Here is an 11664-nt window from a genome sequence, read left to right as displayed (position 1 = left end):
AGCAAACCCAGGTCAAGACAAGAGTGTGATTAAGTTGGCTGGGAAACAGGAACCTTGTATTACTTAATGGGTGTGAGGTGGAGGTCAAGAGAGGGACAGGGGCAAACCCGATACTCAGGAATCTGTCAGAAGACCCCTCCCGATTTGAGACATGGTTATGATGTATGTGTGATGTTTTATTCAGGGTGTTATGGGTAGTTTAAAGGTAAAGGTCAAGGGACCCCTGACCATTAGGTCCAGTTGTGGCCGACTCTGAGGTTGCAGCGCTCATCTCGCTTTATTGGCCGAGGGAGCCGGCGTACAGCTTCCGGGTCATGTGGCCAGCAGGACTAAGCCGCTTCTGGCGAACCAGAGCAGCGCACGGAAACGCCGTTTACCTTCCCTGCCAGAGTGGTACCTATTATCTACTTGCACTTTGACATTCTTTCGAACTGCTAGGTTGGCAGGAGCAGGGACCAAGCAATGGGAGCTCACCCCGTCGCGGGGATTCGAACCGCCGACCTTCTGATTGGCAAGTCCTAGGCTCTGTGGTTTAACCCACAGTGCCACCTGCGTCCCCATGGGTAGTTTAGGAAACTTATAAAAGGGGTAAAAGGTAAAGGTAAAGGTACCCCTGCCCGTACGGGCCAGTCTTGACAGACTCTGGGGTTGTGCGCCCATCTCACTCAAGAGGCCAGGGGCCAGCGCTGTCCGGAGACACTTCCGGGTCACGTGGCCAGCGTGACAAAGCTGCATCTGGCAAGCCAGAGCCGCACACGGAAACGCCGTTTACCTTCCCGCTGGTAAGCGGTCCCTATTTATCTACTTGCACCCGGAGGTGCTTTCGAACTGCTAGGTTGGCAGGCGCTGGGACCGAGCAGCGGGAGCGCACCCCGCCGCAGGGATTCGAACCGCCGACCTTTCGATCGGCAAGTCCTAGGCGCTGAGGCTTTAACCCACAGCGCCACCTGCGTCCCCATAAAAAGGGGAGCCATCCTTTGTTCTGGGCCTCTTCCTGATTCTTCCATTGTGGATGAAGATTAAGTCTACTGGCTGCTGTTTGGCTCCTATATTCTTGGCTGGCGTCTTTTTTTGGCAATCCCAGTGAGCCGAAGGATTATCCTATAACACCCCAAAACACCTTTAGCTTAATGGGGCACAATATTCGAGCAGAAAGTGACCTTGGAGTTTAGCTATTGGACACCCCCACATCAAAATGCAGGACCTGGGACATAGAACCACGTTGCAACTACAAATCAGGTGCGACGCTCAGGTCACAAATCCAAAAGTTTCTTTTAGCATTCTTTACAGCTTTGCAACAGATCCTGGGCCAAAGGGTGGGGTGGAGACCTCTCAGATCTCAGTGCCCAACTATTGTTATCGTAATTAACTAATTAACTAATTAATTAATAACTTGATTGATTGTTAAGGTTATTGCTCAAGGCAACTCAAAGCAACTTGCAAACAGTTCTTTGCCTCAGTCTGGCCAGACCTTTGGAAGTGCAAAGTTCCCAAAAACCCCGAACTAAGACCATGGCCACTGGGCCCATCACCTCCTGGCAAATAGAAGGGGAAGAAAAGGAGGCAGTGAGAGATTTTACTTTCTTGGGCTCCATGATCACTGCAGATGGTGACAGCAGCCACAAAATTAAAAGACGCCTGTTTCTTGGGAGAAAGGCAATGACAAACCTAGACATCATCTTAAGAAGCAGAGACATCACCTTGCTGACAAAGGTCCATATAGTTTAAGCTATGGTTTTCCCAGTAATGATGTACGAAAGTGAGAGCTGGACCATAAAGAAGGCTGATCGCCGAAGAACTGATGCTTTTGAACTATGGTGCTGGAGGAGACTCTTGAGAGTCCCATGGACTGCAAGAAGATCAAACCTCTCCATTCTGAAGGAAATCAGCCCTGAGTGCTCACTGGAAGGACGGATCCTGAAGCTGAGGCTCCAAGACTTTGGCCACCTCATGAGAAGAGAAGACTCCCTGGAAAAGACCCTGATGTTGGGAAAGATGGAGGGCACGACAGAGAAGGGGACGACAGAGGACGAGATGTTTGGACAGTGTTCTCGGAGCTACCAGCATGAGTCTGACCAAACTGCAGGAGGCAGTAGAAGACAGGAGGGCCTGGCGTGCTCTGGTCCAGGGGGTCACGAAGAGGCGGACATGACTAAACAACAACAATAATAGGAATTCTAAGGTCTTATGTATAAAAAATATATGTTCATAAATGTACAAGGCAAAGATAAGCATATAAACTACTTGTCTGAAATAGTACAGGAGAACAGTCCTAAAGCCATTTTGACTCTTTCAGTCACCTCAAATATTCCTCTGCGGTTTCGATGGAAATGGAAAAAGCCTCTCCATTGTCTCTGTGCTCGCAAATCCTGCCTTAAGGGCACATTTGGGTATGAATAGAGTGAGCCTGTGACCTGGACTCAGGAATTAAGTATTATTATCATCACAAAAGAATGGGCAGTCTATCCAGCTAATCCATGGTTCGGCAAACTAAGGCCCAGGGGCTGGATCCGGCCCAATTTTTAGGGGGGGGGGGAATTATCCAAGCTTCAGATATATTCTTGCAACCATGAGGTTGCAAAACTGTTACGTTGGTCACATCTTTTAAATCACAATAAAAAGAAAACATTTAAACTTCCTTCAGCATACCTTTAGATTATTTTTGCAAGGAAGATCAAACTAGATAGCAGACAAATAGTAGAATGCTAATTGAAGCCCAAATAATAATAGTTTTTTAAAAACAAAATATTGTGTAAAGAAGCAAGCAAGTATTACATTAGTCATTGGGAAATTGTCAGTTTGGATACCTCTCAAAACTGGAAGAAATAAGAGGAACTGAAATTAATAGATGTGTAATAACTTAGTGACCTGTGTTCTTTTCTCCACATTTCCACATCTATTTGCACTTTTTAAAAAGTTCACCCCTTGCCACTGCCACAAGTGCGGCAGATCTGGAACTATATCTGATAACTGGATGCCATTAATGTTATTTATTTGGACTTTGTCATTTCAACCCAAGTGCAACTATTTCATAGTTTTCATCTTATAACTGTAGCACCCTGCTTGTGGTTAACGCTTAGCTGGAATGAAATATTCAACGCAGCAATAGAGAAATTAAAATAGTAATTTATTTGTCAGACAAATAAATAAGAGGCTCAGTGGTACGTGGTTACCAAGCTCTGGCCTGGCCTCCTGCCATTCTGGCCAGCACTTATATTCCCTTAATCCAGCCCCCTTTGCTCCTCCTGTGGCTGCCTCTGTCCAATCAGCCTGGTTGAAATTCCTATTGGCTGTTTGCTAGAGCCAATCACAAAAGATACACCCACAAAAGATACACCCATTTCCTTGCCCTTATAAGGGAGACAAAGAGCTATATATATGACATATAAGTAATAATATATCTTACATGGAATCTTAATTACCAGCTCACCTCTTGCCCTTCTTGCCCTATTGCCTTCTAAAACAGATGTTTAATCTTACATTTTTATGTTCAACAGATGTCAAGGATCTTGAGTTTCACATCAACATTGAAAGATTTCCTTCATTTAATGTTTCTAAACAAATGCCTGACAACCATATATCAAGACTGCCCGGATGGCGTCCTCTGTCCGGCAGGGGGGCTAGGCTGGTGGCTGACTTAATTTCAGGATAAATACAACTCTTACAACCATATGAAATAAGAATCTAGCATTCCTTAAATCCTTTGCATAATTACATTTAAGCCAATATATTTAAGCTAATATATTTCATACATTTATCATAGGTAGCCTCTTAAAAGAATAAAGCTTCTCAAAGTGAAAAGGAAGGAACTCAATAAAACACAGCTTTTAAAAGAAGCCTCTTCAGTTTGCACCTCCCCCTTTCCCCCTCCTCTCCAGCCTCAAAATAAAATAGGAAGAAGCTGCTTCTTCTGCCAAGCCAGTTGCCTTTCCAACATTTAACACATTTTAACCTTTTTTAACTCTCTTAGTTTAAGAAACAGCTTTAGAAAAAGACTTCCCCCAAAAATGTTCTCTTTCCAGCTAAATGTTTCTCCCCATTGCTCCTGGCCTTTCAACCTTAGAAAGAAGATCTGGCTCATTTTACTGGGAGGCACATTGGTATTATCTTCCCCATTCCTAATGGTGTTTTCTCAGCCTTGGGGCAGCATATGTAATTCTCCCTTTTTATGACTTTGAGAATTGTTTTTCTACTATAAATCAATGGGGCCCTTCTTGTCTTAGGAGGAAAAACATCTTGCCAAGGTTCTTTTAGGCAGCTGGTCTTTTGCCTGGCATGAAACATTTGAAAATCCTTTTTTTAAGCTCATTTTTAAATACAAGCCTTGATTGAAATATATAGAAGCTTTGATAAAAATGCAGGCTTATGATTAGATGCCTCATTCCCCCCTTTCAAGCTCAAGGACCTTCATCCCAAGTGTCCTTGATAGCTTGACCTTCATCATATTCCTGAGGTAAAGCTCTGTATAGGGCCATGATATGAGGTAGAGTTTCATTTGAAACCATCTTGCTAATTGTACTTCTAAAACATGAAATGATACATGGCATCATACATAAAACCAATACTACTACTGTCAAGAAAAACAAGCAAGACAATAGTATCCCTTTGAGTCCTGTGACATTAGGTAACCAATTGGTGAGCCATCCCATATCCCATCCTTCCCATGTTTGTACTGGGACATGTGCTATATTCTCCATCTTTGTGGCCAACACACGGATTGCCTCACCATTATCAGAAATGTTAAAGCAACAGGCATTCCCTGTCAAGTTCAAGACTCCACATAGGCCTCCCTGCCTGGCAAGTACATAATCCATTCCCATTTTCAGCTGCAAAATGGCGGCTCTACTTTCATCCAACTGTTGTGCAATAAGTCTCAAACTCTGGGCCGTTGCATTGGTTACAAGTTCCACTACTGCTTGCAATCGAATTATTCTGTTTAGATTATAAATAGGATCCCGTGCCCCTTGTATGAGCTCACCAGGATTCCAGGAGGCAGGATCATAATAGGCTATAATGCGCTCTGGCGGCCAATCATCAGTACCGCTCCAACTTTGGGTACTTCCTCCTGCTATATGAGAAATATCAGCATTCCTTCGTGTTCGCCTGGCCGAACTAGTGGGCATAATCCACATTGGTGGTAATACCCAACCCAAGAAACAAGTCCCACTCCATTTGGAAGGGAGTTTCTTGTATGCCCATTCTCCACATATCCACCACAACCATCGGGTCTGAGGTTTTTGGTACGGGGAATACAGAAGGCGAAATACCAAAAGGGGTAGAGAGTTCACAGTGCAGTATGTTAGATTGCCTTCTTCTGTCACAGTTATGTTCCACACCACTTTCCATGCATGAATAAAAGGAGGTGCACAGGGCAAGGCATTCCGAGTTCGATAGGTAGTACCGTGTGCCCAGGTATGACTATTCTTCTTATAATCCCAAGTATAGTGACAATGAGAAGAGCCTATCATGGGAGAATCAGCTGCATCTGATGATTTATGTACACAGAATTCCCCTTGTACAGGTATAACTCGTAATGGTTTAGTTGAGTTCCATCCGGGGAAATTCTGTATTTCAGTTTGGTGTGGCATTTCGCTTACCATACCAATAGCATCTAATGGTATCGGTAATAACGGCATACCTCCCTCTGAATCATCTGGCCCAAGAGAGCAAACAAGGCAATTGGTCCTATTTGCAACATTAGCTACCATTTCAGCTAAACCTACCCACATATTGTGGTCATGGCTGAATCCATATTTAGCCAATTTGGTCAGATTCAAGGACCCTTCCCCTTCCCAAGGGATCAGGATTAATAAAATCATGTTGATGTCTAGTATATGCATTCCTTCCACAAAAGATTACCTTATTGTGATAGCAAATAATTATTAGCCCCAATATAATTCCCCCAGTGACAGAAATGGGGAACCACCAAGACCAAAACATATATCCCGAGGATCCCCAATGAGTAATATCTCTGATAATTGTTCCACAAGGGGGGGGGCAGTCAATCAATTGTATTAGAGAATCTTTCCGTTCACAGTCGCTGGTTCAGACGCTCCTCAAGCTTCAGGCGTGCGCAGGTCAGCCAGCTTCCAGGTTGTGGCTGCAGCAGGCCGGTCGTCAAATGTTGCCCGTGACCTAGCCCGTTCCCGGTAGGGCTAGATACAGGGGTTTTTGGAGAGAGTTAGTTTTAAAGGATTAGAGGGGTCACCTTTGCACGTCCAACTGCCTTCAGACTTCTTCAAACGAGAGTGATGAATCCAGGGGGTCACCTCAGCTACCTTCACCGCTGTTGGAGTAGAGAGCAAGACGGTGTAAGGTCCACGCCACTTAGGTGCAAGTGGATCGCGTTTCCACTCTTTCACCCATACGCTATCGCCAGCCTGGAACTGATGAATCGGCTCGGCAATGCTGCACGGCGTGCGCTCGAGGGCCCACCTGTTAAGAGAAACAAAAACACGGGAGAGAGATTGCACTTGTTCCTGTGTCACATGGTCTCCTATTTGTTTAAGGTCAGCTGGAATATCCTGAACAAAGGAGGGCGGTCTCCCATACAGGAGCTCAAAAGGTGACAACTTAAGTCTTTTTGTGGGTGCACACCGAACACGAAACAGTGTTATGGGTAACACATCTACCCTTCTGAGACTTTAGACATATTAGTGGGCTTCTGGCATGCCCTGCGGATACCTTGCACAAGTGTCTGGCGGTAGGTGGTAAGTCTGGCCAGGTGAATTGCATTGTTTGGATCCCAATTAGGATCTTCCAAGGGAAAGTTATCTTGGAGATGACGGTCAATATTATAAATATTTCCCGCTCTGGCCTGCTCACGCAAATATATCTGTGCCTTTTCAATTATGTCTCTCCTTTCCTCAGTGGTGAACAGAGTATTTAGGAGCTGGCGACAATCTGTCCAAGTAGGGCTATGAGTATTTACTATTGAAGTCACCAAGTCCATCATAGCCTGAGGTTTTTCTGCAAAAGATGGGGTGTGTGTTTTCCAATTCATCAGATCTGTAGTTGTGAATGGAATATATTGCAGGGTCGAAGTTCGAGGTGGCCGTGGTCCGGGTTGCCCATTAACCAGCGCAGGCTCCTCAAGTGCATCAAATACTCTTCTAAGAGGGGCTACTACGTGATCTTTCTCTTCACTTTGCTCTAGGGGCCTCAAATCATAGGGGATGGTATCTGTCGCAAGGCGTTCTTTTAGCAGCTTTATACGCCTGGCTGTATTGCTTGCTGACCGAGCAAGGTCTCCCTGTAACTTCTGTAACATTTCTCTGGGACTTGGATGTACAGGGGTTTGGGGTGGGCAATCAGTTGTTCCACTAAAGGAGACTGTAGATGGAGGTCTATTAGGAGTCACAGGTGGAATAACCACTTCTGCTTGGGCTTTATTATAGAACTCCAATGCCTCCTGAAGATATTTATCATAATCTATCAAGGAATCAAGCTCTGTGACTCCACTCCCATTATTCATTCCAGTTTCTTGCCTTGGGGTTACAACTGGTGGAGTGTTTGGATTAAGCTCCCTTCGATGTGGAGCATAGGGTGGAGGTGGAAGCACCTCTTCCTCTGGCCCCTCAAAAATGGGTTTGAGTTTATTTGGCAAGATTCCTTTCCTAGCTTCGGCTTTTACAGCCAATAATTTGCATCGTTTGACTTTGCATTCCCTTATCCATGGAGGATTTTTATTTAATGTGCTCAGCCAGGAATCTATATATGGAAATTGTTCTGGGCACCCTCCAGTTTCTTTGGCGATATCAGTCCAAAGTTTGCTTACTAAATTTATATCAAAGGTTCCCTGGGATGGCCATCCAGTAATTTGTTTTGGCCATTCTAGTTCACATAACGTTCTCAAGCGCTCTGGCGTCATTTTGACTCCATATGCCCCTGAGAAGGCTTTCTTAAAATTATTTAACATACACTCAAGAGGTGTATTTTCCCCCTTTGAACCCCCAACTCCCATTGTATGGCCCTGTGAAGTATCCACTCAGTCACTCACAGACGCGCTTCGTGGGTTTCCTTGCCTAGTGAAGTCGGCCTTACTAGGAACCGAAGTACTGCCCACTCCACACTCAGGTCAGCTACAGATTGCTCTGTACTTTCTCACACATACAATGCGCTGGATACTTCACCACACTCTACCTCCCAATCCTTCCCTTTCCCTACACCAGATCACCATCTGATGTACCCAACCACCTAGCGTACTCAGTTTCCCCTTACTGAGACGCAGAAGTTTGATCAAGACTTCTCTTCCTCCCAATTAATTGGAGGGCCAAAAATCCCTTTGTGCACTTACCCTTGGTTGGTTCCCTGTTTCCCCCGGTCCGTCGCCGCCAGTGAGCAGGGTATCAGACAGACGAGTCTTCTGCGTTCCCCCTGGAAAAAATTACCAGTGCGCGCTTTGGGTAAGCAGTTGTCCTCTCTCTTGTACCCTGCCCAGTAGGGCGAAGGGGCTGCGTTCCAGCAGACCACTTATCCGAGTCACAGGGCACCATAAAATGTAGCACCCTGCTTGTGGTTAACGCTTAGCTGGAATGAAATATTCAACGCAGCAATAGAGAAATTAAAATAGTAATTTATTTGTCAGACAAATAAATAAGAGGCTCAGTGGTACGTGGTTACCAAGCTCTGGCCTGGCCTCCTGCCATTCTGGCCAGCACTTATATTCCCTTAATCCAGCCCCCTTTGCTCCTCCTGTGGCTGCCTCTGTCCAATCAGCCTGGTTGAAATTCCTATTGGCTGTTTGCTAGAGCCAATCACAAAAGATACACCCACAAAAGATACACCCATTTCCTTGCCCTTATAAGGGAGACAAAGAGCTATATATATGACATATAAGTAATAATATATCTTACATGGAATCTTAATTACCAGCTCACCTCTTGCCCTTCTTGCCCTATTGCCTTCTAAAACAGATGTTTAATCTTACATTTTTATGTTCAACAGATGTCAAGGATCTTGAGTTTCACATCAACATTGAAAGATTTCCTTCATTTAATGTTTCTAAACAAATGCCTGACAACCATATATCAAGACTGCCCGGATGGCGTCCTCTGTCCGGCAGGGGGGCTAGGCTGGTGGCTGACTTAATTTCAGGATAAATACAACTCTTACAACCATATGAAATAAGAATCTAGCATTCCTTAAATCCTTTGCATAATTACATTTAAGCCAATATATTTAAGCTAATATATTTCATACATTTATCATAGGTAGCCTCTTAAAAGAATAAAGCTTCTCAAAGTGAAAAGGAAGGAACTCAATAAAACACAGCTTTTAAAAGAAGCCTCTTCAGTTTGCACCTCCCCCTTTCCCCCTCCTCTCCAGCCTCAAAATAAAATAGGAAGAAGCTGCTTCTTCTGCCAAGCCAGTTGCCTTTCCAACATTTAACACATTTTAACCTTTTTTAACTCTCTTAGTTTAAGAAACAGCTTTAGAAAAAGACTTCCCCAAAAATGTTCTCTTTCCAGCTAAATGTTTCTCCCCATTGCTCCTGGCCTTTCAACCTTAGAAAGAAGATCTGGCTCATTTTACTGGGAGGCACATTGGTATTATCTTCCCCATTCCTAATGGTGTTTTCTCAGCCTTGGGGCAGCATATGTAATTCTCCCTTTTTATGACTTTGAGAATTGTTTTTCTACTATAAATCAATGGGGCCCTTCTTGTCTTAGGAGGAAAAACATCTTGCCAAGGTTCTTTTAGGCAGCTGGTCTTTTGCCTGGCATGAAACATTTGAAAATCCTTTTTTTAAGCTCATTTTTAAATACAAGCCTTGATTGAAATATATAGAAGCTTTGATAAAAATGCAGGCTTATGATTAGATGCCTCATAACCACAACCCTGAGATGAAGAGTCTCATGCTCTATGGACTGAGAATAATAATAATAATAATAATAATAATAATAATAATAATAATTTTTAGCCGGGCCAGGGCAGCTAACACCAGTAAAATTACAGTAAAAACATAATAGGGGGAAAAAACCCATTTAAAATACAGGTTGAAAAGCAATTCAAAATGCAGCCTCATTTATCGCTCCTGTTCAGAGTCATTTTTCAACGATGCAGAAACAAGGAAAGGTGGGATCATGGAATCATAGAGTTGAAAGGTACCTCTAGGGTCATCTAGTCCAACCCCCAGCAAGGCAGGAATCTCAAAAGGCCTGGAAATGATGCCTTAAGAGAAACGGCTAAGGGAGCTGGGCATGTTTAGCCTGGAGAAGAGGAGGTTAAGGGGTGATATGATAGCCATGTTCAAATACAGTGGTGCCTCGCAAGACGAAATTAATCCGTTCCGCGATTCTCTTCGTCTAGCGGTTTTTTCGTTTTGCGAAGCAAGCCCATTGACAGCTTAGCGGATTAGCGCTATTAGTGGTTTAGCGGCTTTTAGCGGATCAGCTGATAAGCGGCTTATCAGCGGATCAGCTGATAAGCGTCTTAGCGGCTTAGGAAAAGGGGGGGGAGGGAAAAAAACCCGCAGGAACTCGCAAGACATTTCGTCTTGCGAAGCAAGCCCATAGGGAAATTCGTTTAGCGAAGCGCCTCCAAAACGGAAAACCCTTTCGTCTAGCGGGTTTTCCGTCTTGCGAGGCGTTCGTCTTGCGGGGCACCACTGTATATAAAAGGATGTCACATAGAGGAGGGAGAAAGGTTGTTTTCTGCTGCTCCAGAGAAGCGGACACGGAGCAATGGTTCCAAACTACAAGAAAGAAGATTCCACCTAAACATTAGGAAGAACTTCCTGACAGTAAGAGCTGTTTGACAGTGGAATTTGCTGCCAAGGAGTGTGGTGGAGTCTCCTTCTTTGGAGGTCTTTAAGCAGAGGCTTGACAACCATATGTCAGGAGTGCTCTGATGGTGTTTCCTGCTTGGCAGGGGGTTGGACTCGATGGCCCTTGTGGTCTCTTCCAACTCTAGGATTCTATGATTCAAACGAAAGCATCCCTGACAGATGGCCATCCAGCCTCTGCTTAACAACCTTCATGGAAGGAGAATCCACGACATCCCATGGGAGACTGTTCCACCGGCAAACAGCTCTTACTTTCAGGAAGTTTTCCCCGTATGTTTAGATGGAATTTCCTTTCTTGCAACTGGGAGCCATTGCACTTTGAGAGCATACTGGCAAGGATGATGTAATGGTTCTAGGGGTTGCTCGTGCGTAAATCGGCGCCACGCTTGGCTGAGTTACCTGGGTGTACCCTTTCTATCCGGAATCGCTGGCAGAATCCGTCAGTGGGCGTTTCTCGAACTTCTTCCAGCAAAGAAGCTCGTTGACGCCTAGCCTCCGCCTACTCTCGCTGCGCGGAAGCCTTCTGCGCAGGGAGGGTGTGGGCAGCGGAGGACCTGTGCTCTCCCCGCTGGTCTCTGGCGACGAGTCATGGAGCCACCTCGCCGATTCCCCCATCTGCCCCCCTTCTCCACTGGTGCTATGCTGATTTCCTTCCCCAGCAGATGGGCTGCCTCTCTCCCTACTGGGACGCTCTCCGGCATCCCTCTGGAGCCCTCCCTCCTCCTCTGGCTCTGATGGCAGTTCCCTGACAGATGATGATGATGATGACGACGATGATTTATTATTATTTATAACCCACCCATCTGGCTGGGTTTCCCCAGCCGCTCTGGCCAGTTCCCAACAGAATATTAAAAACACGATAAAACATCAAAGATTAA

The sequence above is a fragment of the Podarcis erhardii genome (assembly GCF_964252035.2).
Source record: "Podarcis erhardii genome assembly, chromosome: 12".
NCBI lineage: Eukaryota > Metazoa > Chordata > Lepidosauria > Squamata > Lacertidae > Podarcis > Podarcis erhardii.
The sequence above is the reverse complement of the archived record's forward strand: the minus strand, read 5'-3'. Positions refer to the sequence as shown.